The 14,966-nt window shown below is 34.6% G+C and overlaps 1 protein-coding gene and 1 long non-coding RNA gene across 2 annotated transcripts in view; one reads left to right on the top strand and one right to left on the bottom strand.

Moving 5' to 3' along the window:
• The window catches only part of LOC105151817 (uncharacterized), a 101,445-nt gene extending 87,614 nt beyond the window's left edge, over nt 1–13,831 (bottom strand). Inside the window, exon 1 of the mRNA XM_087415170.1 lies at nt 13,688–13,831. The gene's annotated coding sequence lies outside the window, so the exon portion shown is untranslated. The remainder of the gene's footprint in view (nt 1–13,687) is intronic.
• The window catches only part of LOC105151824 (uncharacterized), a 156,317-nt gene that overhangs the window by 35,863 nt on the left and 105,488 nt on the right, over nt 1–14,966 (top strand). The window lies entirely within an intron of this gene.

Genomic DNA, 14,966 nt, shown 5'->3' with positions numbered 1-14,966 from the left:
ACGGCGTGTTTTAAATCAATGTATCTTTGCATTAAGTTGACGTAATTGATCAATCTTTTCATTTTAAAGATCAAAATCCAAAGCTTAAGATTATGTAAGATTATAAAAAAGCGAACAATTTTTCACAATGTAATCAAAGAAAATATCCGGTTAGATACGTAAATGCAGATTGAGGTTAAGAAAAAATGATAAACATTTCAATTTCTCTGTACAAAGTACTTTAAATATTCAAGATGATTTATTATAACGTTTCATTGCGATGCAGAGGTTAATTTACGTTGGGCAGATTACGATATCTATACAATTAATTAAGTGATAATGCGTGATATCCGTTTAATCGCAGTTCAGAGAGAATTGAAGAGAACACGGCAGGCTGTCGGATATCCGAGAAACAAAATTCAGACTGCGTAGTTCACGTGGTTGATACATTGGTAGCACTCACGTGGATTTTGCACGAGATTTCCGAGATAAACGGAACGCAAAAATTATCTGCGTAGCTCTCTTATGTAATTATCTGCGATGTGCTTTTATTTACAAGTGTATTTACAAGAGAAGTGTGACGCTTAGGGAAAATCCTAATATTAGAGAACTACAGATAGATAAGGTGGAGTAGAAGTAGATAGATAATACAATAGATAAGTAAACTTGTTTTTATCAGTGTCGTAATAGCTCTTCGAAGAAGTTACGCACGAATGATTTTGATAATTTTAAGATAATGGCGAACTCGGTTCGCCAAGAAATTGTTTGCTCGATTTGCGTAATTGATGCACATTGTCGCCGAATGCGGAGTCATTCCGTTTCAATTGAAACGCGAGAGGCGGAAAAATATATCGCGCATAAGCAAAACGAGCTGGCCTTTACCTCCTTTAACAAATACTTGAATGCGTCGTTATTTCACGGCACAATAACAAGCCTTAATTTCGCGATGTTGTGTGCAGAAAAAGAAAAAGATGTCGCGTTTACGGCGTCCCCGTAAACTTTTGTCCCAAGATGTTTCCTTTTATCCGTTTCCACGCAGACCTGTTTCCATCTCGGTGATTTATCGATGAAATAAAAATTTAAGTGAGGTCTGACGAGAGGACGTATTAAAAAATATTATATTATCATCAGCGTAAACACGTTCACTATTTTTCCGCGATCGTATCTCGGATTAGCTTTTTTATCTCTATCTTTCTCTCTGTCGTATAAAGTTTTTTATTTAATCACAACTCTTACTTATAGTTAAAACTAAACAACGTATCATATATAGGTGTATTAAAAAAATACTAATTTTTAACAAATATTTGTTTGAATATTTCTAAAGAAATATTTACCAAACGTAACATTTGATATAAAAATCAATTAATTTTTTTATTGAATAATTTATTTACTACAAGTAAATGTTTATGTATTTTTAGTACCACTCAAAGAAATGTGTATTAAGATTTAGAATTTTTTTCAGTGTGTATAAAAGAATACTTTTTATTACTTATTATTAGTATTTATTAATCATCATTGATTGACAAAATTTTCATTCTTTAAAGTGGTTAAAGTGATTTGATGGGACATTTTTTATAGTACTTTTTGGGCTGATTTCAAATCTGTTTATCTATTTACAAATTTGTGAGGAGGGCAACGTTTTTGAATACATACATTTAAAAACTCTTCTACGTATCTTTTCTGCTTAGACATAAATAAATAATTTATGAATTATTCTTCTTTAGGTGAAGAATAGGTATTGAATTCAACATGATATTCATTATAAAGGCTTCAAACAAAAATTAATCATTTTAATTAAAAAAAGGACGCTCACAAGGAAGCGTTGATAGCAAAATAAATAAGTTTTTAAAAAGAGGTATGTTACAGAAAATTAAAGACCGTAGGATAAATTCTAACTTTATTTTCAAAACTAGTATAAAAAAATTAATATAAGAATCTGCTAAAATTCTCTCTCTCTCTCTCTCTCTCTCTCTCTATTTTACAACATTATTGTTATTAATAGACGTATATAAAATATATAAGAGAATATCCTATATCTGTTACTTTACCTAATTTATTCCTCATTTAAAAAAAACTTTTTATATTTAATCTTTAATTCTGCTATAATTTAATTATGTATTATGCTCAGCGCTTGAGGATACATAATCTGAAAGGGCATAATAATTAACGATTCTATTCTATTCTCTTTCTCTCTCTCTCTTTTATTTTTTCCGCCATACCCTTTTCCCCGCTCTCGCTCCGCGGAGAAACTTTGATTTAATTAAAGCGACGGTGGTAACCATCAAACGATCTCAGAACGATAGTTTCTCAGCGTCAGGGAAAGAGGGAGAAAAATGAGATATTTTACGCGAAGGAGAACAAAGACTGGCGGGAGAGATTACCCATTCGATCATTAATTTAATTACGACACGCGAATCACCGTCTCTCTCTCTCATACGTCACTTTCACATTGCAACGCTATTTTTCTTTTCCTTTTTTTTTTACGGAATCTTTTCATTGTTTTCTTTATGCAAAATGCACGCGGAAAAAATGTGAAAGCGATTGAACACGGCGTCGTTGTATTATGTAGTTATGTAGTTACTTGCCGATGAAAATCATTTAGAGAGGTATTTGAAGTTTATGATAGTACTCCGTAAACCACAGACTTCTATATATTACACCAGACCGCAAACTTATACCACAAAAAGACCCGGTAATTCACGGTAAAATGTGTTGCTGGTAGTCATCATGTTTACTGTAAACTATACAGTAAGAATAAGTGTTAATCTAATTAAATAAATAAGAGGTAATATTGAAATAATAAAAATGTTGATAAATGTCTATAAACTGTCGCATATATTTATATTTGATAATACTTATCACATATGTTGAAATTGTACACATCTTGAATATGATTTTTATCCCACACTTGTAATAATCTAGCGGTTTAATGTAATAGGTGAGGTAATAGAGTGAGTCATAAGTCTGTTTCAAAATTTCGTGAACGTGTTTCAGAATAAAAAAGAAGAACAAATGTTCTATGTTCTATGTTAGATCACAAATGCTTTGTTGTCGAAATAATAGACACAAGTACAGTATTTAAATAATGACTTTATTTAAAAGTTTCAGATATTTTTTTATTCACAAGGAATGCTCACACAAAGCTCCTCCATTATTTTCATAATATAAATGATATCATCGTATCAAATTTATTTCAGTTTCCATTGTTTCGATAACGAAGCATTTGCAATCTAATGCGTTCATTTCAAAATAAAAATAGTTTCATGGCTCCAAGAATAAATCAAATATAAGTAAAATTGCTATAATAATCTCCGCGGTTAACATGGCCATAGTTTCTTAAAATGCAAAAGACATACTTTTGTCTTTGTCATTTTTTAATAGTATGCGTGATATATTACTTCACTGAAGCTTAAAGCAAGAAAATTAAAAAGAAACCACTTAAAAAAATGTAATATAATATCATCAAAACATAACGTATTACAACATTGACGATCTTATCTGACAGCGTTGTTTCAAGTTTCTCGCTCTTTTCCAAGTACCAGAGATTATTATTACAAACGACTCTCGTATTTCCCATTGGCGTTCTAAATTCAACAGCTTTGTGATTTCAGTCTTTCAATTGATCGTATCCGGAAAATTTATAGAGCCGCATTTTTATCCAGATTGTGCACGCAAAAGGAACGAAAGCGTGCTGCGTGGAAAGGATCGAGCGGCGCGGGCGGCCGCGAAAGAGAATGGTTTACGATGTTTTCACACGATAATACATATGCGCCCACGATGCCGTTGTCTATTCTTAGCGAGAAACGCGGTGCGTTGCTCGTGATCTCTTTTTTTTTTCGCGCGAGACGTCGTCGGCCGGATCGCCTTGGACAGGCCGGGTCGTTGCATCCTGCCGAATCTCCTTGCAAAAGTGCATACGGAATGACCGCCTCCTTTTTCTTCGAACCCACGTTCTCGGATATCTCCATATGGAAATATTTCATCTGCCGAATCGAAACAAAGGGTATTCGGATGACGTTATGGATAATACACTGAACAATTGATAGTAAACGTTTTAACCTTCCAAGAGTTGGAATACGTAATAGTTTGTTGATGCTGTAATGATTGTTAAATTAAATTGATAATCAAAGTGTACTCGTTTTGACTTGTTTTTAATGATTTCTGTCAAATGCTACTGCTCTTATTTCGTATGTTGTTAATTTAATTCGAACAATGGAGTTTGATAATTTAATTCAAGAAAGTGTATTAAATTTTATTCAAATGTTAATTAAAAGCCACTAATTAACTAAGTTTAGAAATGAAAATAATGATATGAAAATAAATACTAAATATTTTAATTTAAGAACAATCCAAATGTGCAGATGTAACATGAAAAAAATTGAATGGTTTGACATTTTTTGACAAAGAGAAAATGTATAATTTGGGATATGAAAGAAATCGATAAGTATTTGATTAGTCAATAATTTTCTGTCAAAAATAATTTTTCTTTCTCTTCATTTATATGTAAAGGCACAGCACAGACTTTTGCATAATGCATAGTGCAGAGAATCAACCAATCAGGATTCTTTCTCTCTTTCAATTTGACGGAATATCACTCTAATTTCTTACAGTGAAATCTCACTCCAAGAAAGTGAAAATACAAACACTCTTGAAAAAAAGTGTGAAAATATTTTATTTCTTGTAAAAGGATGATAATCTTTTGAGAATAAATTTTCACTTCAAAGGAGTAAAGATCGTCACTTTTTTTCAAGAAGTGAAATTTTTTTACTTTTTTCAAGGTTGCTTGTACTCTCACTCTCTTGGAGTAAGATTTCATTGCAAGAAATTTAGAAGAAATGTAGTAGAACTTTGATAGGTTTCAAGCACCCTTGAAAAAAGTGAAAAAATTTTACTTCTTGAAGAAAAATGACAATCTTCACTTTTTTGGAGTGAGATTTTACTCTAAAAGGAGTGAAGATCGTCCCTTTTTTTCAAGAAGTAAATTTTTTTCACTTTTTTCAAAGGGTACTCGTACTTTCACTCTCTTGGAGTGAGATTTCACTGCAAGAAATTTCGAAGAACTTTGATAGGTTCATTCTCATACGTTATGCAAAAGTCCATGCTGCGGCCTTAAGGCGTGGTAGAGGCGGAGGGCTGACGTATGATAAAGCGCGCCAAGTAAAAGGACGATTAGGGTCCACGGCGCATACATCTACATTGTTATGTACTTACTTATCACGCGGGGATAGCATCAGATTACGGGGACAAATGGCGGGGAAACGAGGCCTCTCACTCGCGCGCGAGACAACGGACGTGCGAGCGCGACGGGATACCGAAAGCCCTCGGAGCACTTGACGTGACCTTGCTTTGTCACTGACCTGTCCTAGGCGGTGCCCGGAGTGCGTACTGGTACCATAGCAACGCGCTCGCTCGCACGCATGTACGCGTGTACGCGTGGCTTCGGCCGACACGACAGAGCGAACAGAACGGAGGGCGGCCACCCACTCGCGCGACGATTCCGTCGTCGGCACGTCCGGTGCAACGGCACCTTAAATTTCGGCGCTCAGAAATAGCGTGTACATATACGCGAGATGAAGGCGAAATCCCGTGAGGATCCTTGGGGATCCGTGAGGATCCGTGAGAGGTGAATGCCGCGCCGAATTGACCTCTCTCATTTTTCTCGCAGGAAATAAAAAGGAGAGAGAAAAGACAAAGGTAGAGCGAGGGAGGGTGATGCAACGAATGCGAGTTCGAGACGACGTGATGTTACGTCGCGGTTTGAATATAACTTCGAGTTGCCAGTTTCTGATGCCAATTTCGAGATGAATATATTGTTCTTGTAATTGTACTTTAAAAGTAGACAATTAAAGAGAAATTAAATTTCTCAGAAAAAGAAATTATATTTGTCAACTTGACAAAAATTATTGATTAATCAAATAATATATTAGTAAAAAGAAAAATTATTTTTCAACCTGACAGAAAATTATTGACTAATAAAATAATATCGACAAAAAGAATTCTTATCGTTTTTCTTTAAGGGTACATTCTCGTGTAAAATTTAAAAAAAATCGACTTTTTTTTATTGCATATTTTGATTGTACATTTCAAGAATACATTGTCATTTTAAAAAGAAATTCGAAGAATTAACGATTTTACAGCTGAAAGTTCTTTTTTTACAGTCAAATGTTTGAGGAAATTAAAGGCTTACTTTATCGACCAGAAATGACAAATAGTTAATTATTATTTTATTAAAAAAAAATCTTTAACGCGTTTTTTTCGAAACGTTGTTTTTTTCGGCGGTTGACACGATTTCGGAAAAACTAATCGACCGATTTAAAAAATTTTTGTGTCGTATTCGTAGATTGACTAGCTAGATAAACTAGAATAAACTGGTTTCACTAAAAATTAAATTTTTTATCCAACTTTTTTGAACGAAAAAAGCATTTTTTCGCATCATTTTTTAAAAACACGTGTCAACCGACCCGCGAATTTTCAATATTTCTCAATAATTCTAGTTTACGCGATAGCCACGCAAATAAACAACAAACAAACTTTAAGAAAACATTTTGTTTTTTGATTTCTATTAGTTCTCGAGATATCATATCAACCATTTGGTCACCTCATTTTTTCAATTCTACGCCTTTCAACTAATTTCTTGGAATTTTGGAATGAAAATATTGCTGTAAAAATTTTTTTCATATATTGACATGTGCATTAATAAATATGAAAAATTAGAATCGTACGTCTTATAGTTTTCTTTAAGAAAAATTCCAAAAAAGGCCTTATTTTTGATATGGTTACTCGAGAATGTATCTTTGAAAGAACCACCCTTAAAAAAAAATCATTTTTTTTAGGTTGATGAATTTTTATTAATCATAGTTTACATAAACGCAGTTTACGGTATTGCAATCTTCCAAAATAATATTGCTGGTTATAATAATTTTAATATTTTGTTAGTTTTCTTTTGGATCTTATCACCGCCTTTCCAAGAAAATGCAATAAATCGAGGATGTTTCACAATTATGGCCAAGGCTGCACACATATATATGATGTTTATACGATGCCTCGTTTAATTTGAATTTTCCAGAGGAAATAACGTTCGAGTTTAGAAAGTAGATTGCTCGAGTAGAAGAGTCAACATACAAACGTTCGCACAAGTTTCGCGGGCAACTCTCTGAATCAGGTTCGTTTGGTTTTCGTCACGCGATTCGTCGTCGACGGTTAACGAGGGTAAATCGCGCGGCGCGTGAAATTTGCGCGAGCGGAGGATCGAACGCGGATTTGTTCGCGTCGAGAGAATACTCGTAAGGGCGAGAGATATCCTCCGTAATAATATTGCGCCGCGACGCAGCGGAGTTTATGAGTCGCGTTTCTTCCCGAGTTATTTCCGTCCCCGACAATCCGACCAGATACGTTCCTGAACGTACGACGACCCCGTTCGGGGCGCAGTTCCTATCGACAGGCATCCCGTCCGCGATGTCACTCGATTAAAATCGATCTTCCCCCGTTACGTAACGTTGTCACGTTGCGCGTTCCTGGATGCATTCGACCTCCCGTAGACATTCAAAGTGCATTCGAGCTGTCTTCGCGGACTGCAATAATTTAGTTTATCGATCCATACTCGATTTATATTCTCGACTGACAATGGGGATGTTCCGTGAAACGAGAATAGAAAGCTATACGTGTAACATTTATATTTTATCTTAACCGGACTTGGCCTTTATAGACATATAATTTCACATGTAATCGTCAGGATATTTACTTAAGTTCGATAAGGAGAAAGTTGCTCGTTGAAATGTAACTCCCGAGAATGTATCTTTTTTAACATCAAGATATCGCCTTCTTACTTCAAAAGTGATTGACACGTTGAAAAAATAAAAATGTGATTTTTTTTGTTATTATCCTATGAATGAGTTAAGTAAACGTTATAAAGTGCTTTCCATTTGATGATACAAATCGATAAGTATCGTTCTATCTTCGTTACTCATTGAATTATCAAGGAAGATAAATTGATGATTTACGTCGACTTGTGTCACAAATGAAAAGCACCCATCAATCATTCTATGAATTTAAATCTGACAAAAATAAGTAAAATACAGTGAGACTAACTTCTTTAAAAACTCGTTAAAGCTTTGACAAATATATCAGGCCTTTTTTTTAGATTTTTATATAATCCACTACAATAAAAAGTTTCCTGTTTTTCTGCCAGAAGAGTTAAAATTCATGTCACCACATCCAGATAAAAAGTTGCTTCGATTTAAAGAAATGTTCTTTGCTTACGGTTAAAGAAAAAAATTCCTTTGATTTGTGAAAAAATTTTTTTGATTTAAACATTTTTTTTTAACCAAATAAAATTTATTTGATTTAAAGAAATTATGTTCAAATCCAAGAAATGACGTTCAAATTATAATTTCTTTAAATCAAATAAATTTTATTTGATTAAAAAAAAAATGTTTAAATAAAAAAAATTTTTTCACAAATCAAAGGATTTTTTTTCTTTAACCGTATAGTAAAGAAAATTTCTTTAAATCGAAGCAACCTTTTCTCTGGGTGCGGGGAAGAATAAAAATAAATATTATTTGTATATTAAAACTATTTTCAATTAATTTTTCGTTACGTATAGAATGTTTACGTCAATTTATGGGGGGAGTGTTTTATACAGTTTAAACTTATGCCAAGATCGCAGATAAATTTTCGCCTGTGTGATTTAAATCATTCAGGAAAAAGTTACGTTTAAATTGAAGAAATAATTTCTTTCGTCGATTTTTTAAGTTGATTTAAAAATATCTTTGAAGGAAATAAAAATTTACTTGATTTCAAGAAATGACGTTCAAATCAAAGAAACTTTTCTTTATAGCAATGCACGAATTTCTTTGATTCGAAGAAATTTTTTTTTAATTGAAGAAATCTTCGTGAATAATTGTATAAAACTTTATATGAGGAACAAAGAGCTCGATTTCAAAAGACTCGATCGTAATTTTTATATCTTGCAATCTATCGATTATATCTCGTAATATATCGAATAGATAGATTGTCTTTCGTAATCTGCATTTTATTTTAGAGACACGCGCCTTCTTTCAGGAGAGAGCTATTTCTGATCGCCATGTTTTCGGACTCCGCGCTTTTTTCCGCTGACGTCATACGTTTAGCGTCCGCTGCAGAATTGCAGTTGCATCCAAAATTTGCACGACGCGTGACTGTGAATATCGGCGTATCATTTTATGGTCTTTAAATGCCGTATTTATATTTTACAGTTTGCGCGGAACGCATTGACGTAATCTTATTTTTCGAACAAAACTTCGTTCCTATGCAAATACATATCTGTGAAATTCAGCTTTTTCGTTTTTGTGGACAGTGGTTGAAAAATAGGAAAAAAAGGAAATGAAAAAACAGATGTTTTTGCATAAATGGACATATATGTAAATACAATAAAGCATTTATTTTATTTAGTTGTTATTTATTTATTTAGTTATATTTTATTTATTTATTTGTTATTGTTCTACGAGTATTTTTAGCAGAGATAAATCCGTCCATTGAACTATTCGAAAATAACGAGAACTGAATATAATGAGACAAAAGTGATTGATATTTGTGATTATAGATTGTATGATAAAATAATTGTTAGGAGCTCCATTTTTATAATTATTGTGCTACACTACTGCTACACTATTCGTTATTAAAGGATTAAGTTTCAATTAATTAATTCTTTAAGCTAAATAACATTTTACTAATGTTGTTTTTAACTTACAAATCTCTCAAAATGTATTATTATTTGAATTCAAAACATTTGTTAAAAAAATAATCAAATTTAATCGACCCATTTCTGCAGTTGAATTACTTAATTAGTTTCAAAGTAAACAGCGTTCATATTAATGTATGGTAAAGTAAATTTGAGTCAAATTAATTTCTTGAATTTAACTTCATTGTGTTTGTTAAATTTACAACGTATTGAATAAGAACAATGGCGACCTATAGGATAATACAAACAACTTAAATTGTAAGTTAAATTTAACAATGTATATTATTAACAATGATAATTTATAGTTCTGTATGTAATGTATATATATATATAGAGAGAGAGAGAGAGATGGCTCTGAAAGTGAAAATTTATATTACACAGTAAAATAATTACGAGTTCCCTTTTTATAATTATTATCGTTATAATGTAAATATTGTAAATAATAATAATAATTGCATTCATAATTCTATTTACAATAAAAAATATATGGTCCTGAAAACGACTATAAATTTTAATCATTTTCGAGGCCAATTATATATTTTTAAAATAAATCTATATATATAATATTATTACTAACATTATTGACACTAATAGTAATAACTATTAGGTGTTGGAATTAATTCGTAGCGTTTTTTAATGAAAGAATGTTATTTATTTCACATGAGCATTAAAAAATACATTAATGAAAGTACTTCCCATCACTTGTAAAACGCTACGAATTAATTCCAACACCTAATATATAAATAGAAATCCTAGTCATAATTAATTTACCGTGCAATTATAATCGCAAATACCAAACTTTCCTTGTCTGCATTTTCTGCGAACAGTTGTAATTACGCTTTTAATTTCCAGAAAATCGACTTTCAACCGAAAACTATTAATCGGAATATTACGAATGGCACGTCATCGGGTGCAAAATGAAATAGTTTCGGGTTAGATTAATATACATTCACGTTGCTTGGCACATGTGATATTTTCCGTCTGCAATTAGATGATGTACCGTACGATTGATTTATGAAGAGAGCGCAATTAAATTCGCAACGTCGACAGAACCGGCAGGAAATGATGCGAAATAATAACGTGCCACGTGTCGCGCGTGGAATATACATCGTGGGCAACCTTCGTCATTTAAATACGCACGCGCGAGATTTTCCGCCCTTCAGTTAAATTACTATCACGCGATTGATTTATGAAGAAAACGCATTTAAATTCGTAAAATTCGATGGAAAACGACGCGATGTAATATCGCCACGTGTCGCTTCGAGCCGGATTGTGTCCATGGAAAAGTCCGTCGCGTCGTTTTGCCTCTCCATCGGGAATAGGTTGGTAAACAAAGCCACGCGTCGAACCAGATTATATCACGACGGCATGAGATGAGACTCTTGCGAAATCGTTAAAAAATCAGAGCCAAATGATTTTCACGCGTACGCGCGTTCGCAATGAATGCAACGTGAGTCAACAGAGTTAAAGTGGACTATTTTTATATCTCTGGCAGCGCGCAATTCGCCGCTGCGTCTCTCGTTGAATAGCATATCTTGCATAAGTAATCAATGGCAGATAACGGGGCACCGATAACTCCCGCGTATCGGATCATTTACGTTCCGAGTGGCGTAATATTTTTTTCTTTTCCTATTTGCGAAATTCGTCGACGCAAATTCGTGCGAACGAACGTATCGGAAAAACAAACAGATCTATCAATTACTCGGAATTAGCCTGAATGCCGACTGATACGCGCGTCGCGGAATAATCAATGAGAACCGGCAACACAAAGGGGAGTTGCGTTATCGTGAATTCGGGCTGCGGTAATTAAATTTTCAGCGAAAAATCCGAAGCGTATTCGCGCCGAGAACTACGCAGCGCATTCATTATTTCCGTCCACGGAAACTGTACACAGTATAGCGCAATATAGACGCGATCATACATATAGACGCCGACAACGGGAGATAACGTTGCAAAAAGAACAGGCTTAATTAATGGGCGCCGGTCAAAGCGGTAAAAACAAGCGCCGGCGAGCTTCGCGAAGACGCCTATTTTTTTCCTCGTTAATAAGTAAGGCGCAATTGCGATAGTTTGTTTTAGAAATTCAAGGCTGGGGACCACGAAAGATTTACGAGTCATAGATCAACGTTTCAGAGATTTCACGATTGCACTTCGGGAAACTGTTCGCGCTCTTCCGAAACAACGTAAATCTAGTCTCAAATATTTCTTAATAATATTTCGTAGTAAATATATCTTAATAAATATTTCTTGAATGTTAGCATACATATATATTGATACAAGAACTATTAATTTGATTTAACTAACTTGTTTTCATTGAGTAAATATTTATTTACTACAAGTAAATAAGAAAAAAAGTATTTACAAGTATAAAAAAATATTTATGAAGAAATATAACAATTTTTTTTCAGTATACTTATAATTCTTTTTATATACATATTTCATTGTCTAGAAAAACTTGACTTTCTACAGAACGTAAGTAAATGATAATTTGGGACCAGATTAACCTCGTTAATACGAGGACATTTAAACACTCGGCATTCTCCTTAACGCCGCCGACAAGGATGTATCGACAAGGATGTATCCTTCCTGCATGATGAATGCGTATACATACATATTTTTTTATTATTCCTTGTGCTCTCTTTTATTGGCGACGCGCTTAACTTTCAGTCCCGAGAGCGTCATCCGGTTTCGTCAGCGGACGGATGCGTCGCAAACAAAATATTCCACGAAGCCGCTCGCGATAGCGTGTGTGCGTCCGTCATAAAAATAAGTAGCGCCGCTGCAGCGTGCGTGATGCGAGTACGTAATGGCGGTCGCTTTTTTTTCCTCGCCCCGTCATACAATTTTTCGCGCAAGAACCGCGCCGAAACACGTCAAGGCACTTCGTTTCTTTCGTCGCGCGTTTGTTTATGCGCGTGAGCTTTAACCCTTTCCTCCTCCGCCGAGTCCCCCCCCTCCCCTCCCTTGCGTTTATTTACGTGATAAATTTGGACGAATGGTGTACAACTTGATTATGTATGTTGGCGTAAAAACTGTATTGTAATAGTGTTTTCCTCTTTTGATTCGATCATATTGTTAGGAGAAAATCACGACGCTTCTGGCTCTCGTCAATATCATTTGATACACTTTTGACGATAATTTTGAAAAAAATTAATTTGACTATCATTTTTCTTCATTGAGTAAATATTTATTTATTATAAGTAAATGTTTATTCACAACAAATATTTATTAAGATATAATAAATTTTTTTTAGTGTATTTACAATCTTTTTTTTATATGATGAATTCTTAATATGATGTTTTTTAGTGATTAAGATCGAAATTAGATGTTGAAGTAATAATCTGTATATTTAAATAAATATTACTTTCCAGATTTACGACTCAAACTGAAATAATAATCTCAAATTACATTAGATTATCGACTCGATGCTACTAGCATCTTAAAATCCGTAAAAAAAACTAAATTTAAAATAAAATAACTCCTTCGAACTACGATCATCAAAATTGTTTTAACTCTAAATGTTCTTTGTAGAAGACTTTTCTTTTTATTTATAAAAACGACGCAACTCAAAAGGTGTCATTTTTGTAGATGGTATTATAATCTTTTTGAAAAATCTTAAGAAAGTAACGAGTGCTTTATAGACTGTCAAGTTAATTTACTTTCGACGATTGATATAATAATTTTGATCCAACGCATTCATGATAATAATTTGAAAATCACGTCTTTTGAATTGTGTTACTTTTAAAACAAGACAACAACGTAATAACGATTTTTCAGTATAGCTTCTTTAAATAAAAAAAAAATCACTTAAAAATCATTAAGAATTAATGTTAAGAATTAATCGCAAAATCATCGAATGACATCACATCTGACGATTTTTCCTTGTTGATCGTTTTAATCTTATTACAATTTCAATTTCTGCGTTGGCGAAGCGTAGCCGTGAACTTGAAAAGAGCGTTTGATCTTTCTATTATTTTACATAACACTCACCTACGTTATCGCACACCTCATCGACCCGGGAATTCGTAACGCACACATTATCGCTCGGAGATCAAACGTCATTCCGGCGAACGAAGCCCGATCGTGCTCGGCATACGCCGATACGCGGCGCATTGCATAACGGTGGCGCGGACGAGCGCTTGCACCGGATTTTAACCACACAGAGGGTTTCCCCTCGTCTCTCGATAGCGGATTCCAGGGCGGAGGGAGAGCGAGGAACGGCTCGGTTTCCTCCTCCGCTTCCTCTCGGCCCGTCGACGCGCCGCCATCGCCTCCGCCGCCTCCGCCTCCACCTCCGCCGCCGCCGCCACCGCCGCCATCGCCGTCGCCGGATCGTAAGCGGACTCGAGAGTGTGCTTTCGGCCGAGTGGCTGAATTTGTCCTGCATAGGGGGCATCGGGACATTACCCGGGTGACCTTGGCTGGTGCGGACCGCGACGCCCGACGCTGTTTGTGCATCGCCGCCCGAGCATTGCACCTTGCTCTATCATGCGAGAGAGCGACGTCTCGCTCGCGCACGCGCCGCTCTCTCTCTCTCTCTCTCACGTTCTTGTGCTCTTCTGCTCCGCCACGCGGCGATTCGCTCTTTTCCTCTCCTCCTCCTCGGCGAGCCTCGTGCGATCCTCGTTGTAATCGACCGGCGAATCTCGTCGCCACACATTAGTCATAATTAGTATCATTAATCAGGAATCGAAATTCATCGGAATGTGCTGTGATTTTTACGAGATCAGACTCTCTCGTTGTCGGAGGAAAACGATCGCTGTATTTATGCTACGTAATTGGGCGTTTTCCGCCTTTTTTATTGGCTTCGTCAGTTTCGCTCGATTAGGGTTGAATTAAGCCATAATTCGCACTAGGGATTGCGCGATTGTGATTGACGATTAGTTTTCACCCTATTAGAGCAGAGTAATTGGTGACTGTTTTGTTGTAATTGTTTGAAAAGTAATCACTTGAAAAGTAATTGAATTTTCCTTTTTTACTCACTGCTTTCTTAAATAATTTCTTTCAAGTGTTCACTCGACGATTTTTTTCATCCTTTAGATTTTGATTCAAGATACTAAAAGTATCATATTTTAATTTCATTTAATTTCATTAATTTATTGTGTATTCGAGAGGTACGTTTACATTTAAAGTACGCAGAAACGAATAACTACACAAATGTGAGGCAACAACTGCTGTTATAAAGTACGCAGGACGATTTAAATTATTCGTATGATGTAACATAAAAAATATTTTAAACTTCGTTAAATATTTGTATTACTTTTGATGA

This window comes from Acromyrmex echinatior, chromosome 17 (genome assembly GCF_024713525.1).
Source record: "Acromyrmex echinatior isolate Ae372 chromosome 17, ASM2471352v2, whole genome shotgun sequence".
NCBI classification, from domain to species: Eukaryota; Metazoa; Arthropoda; class Insecta; order Hymenoptera; family Formicidae; genus Acromyrmex; species Acromyrmex echinatior.
The sequence above is the reverse complement of the archived record's forward strand: the minus strand, read 5'-3'. Positions and strand labels throughout refer to the sequence as shown.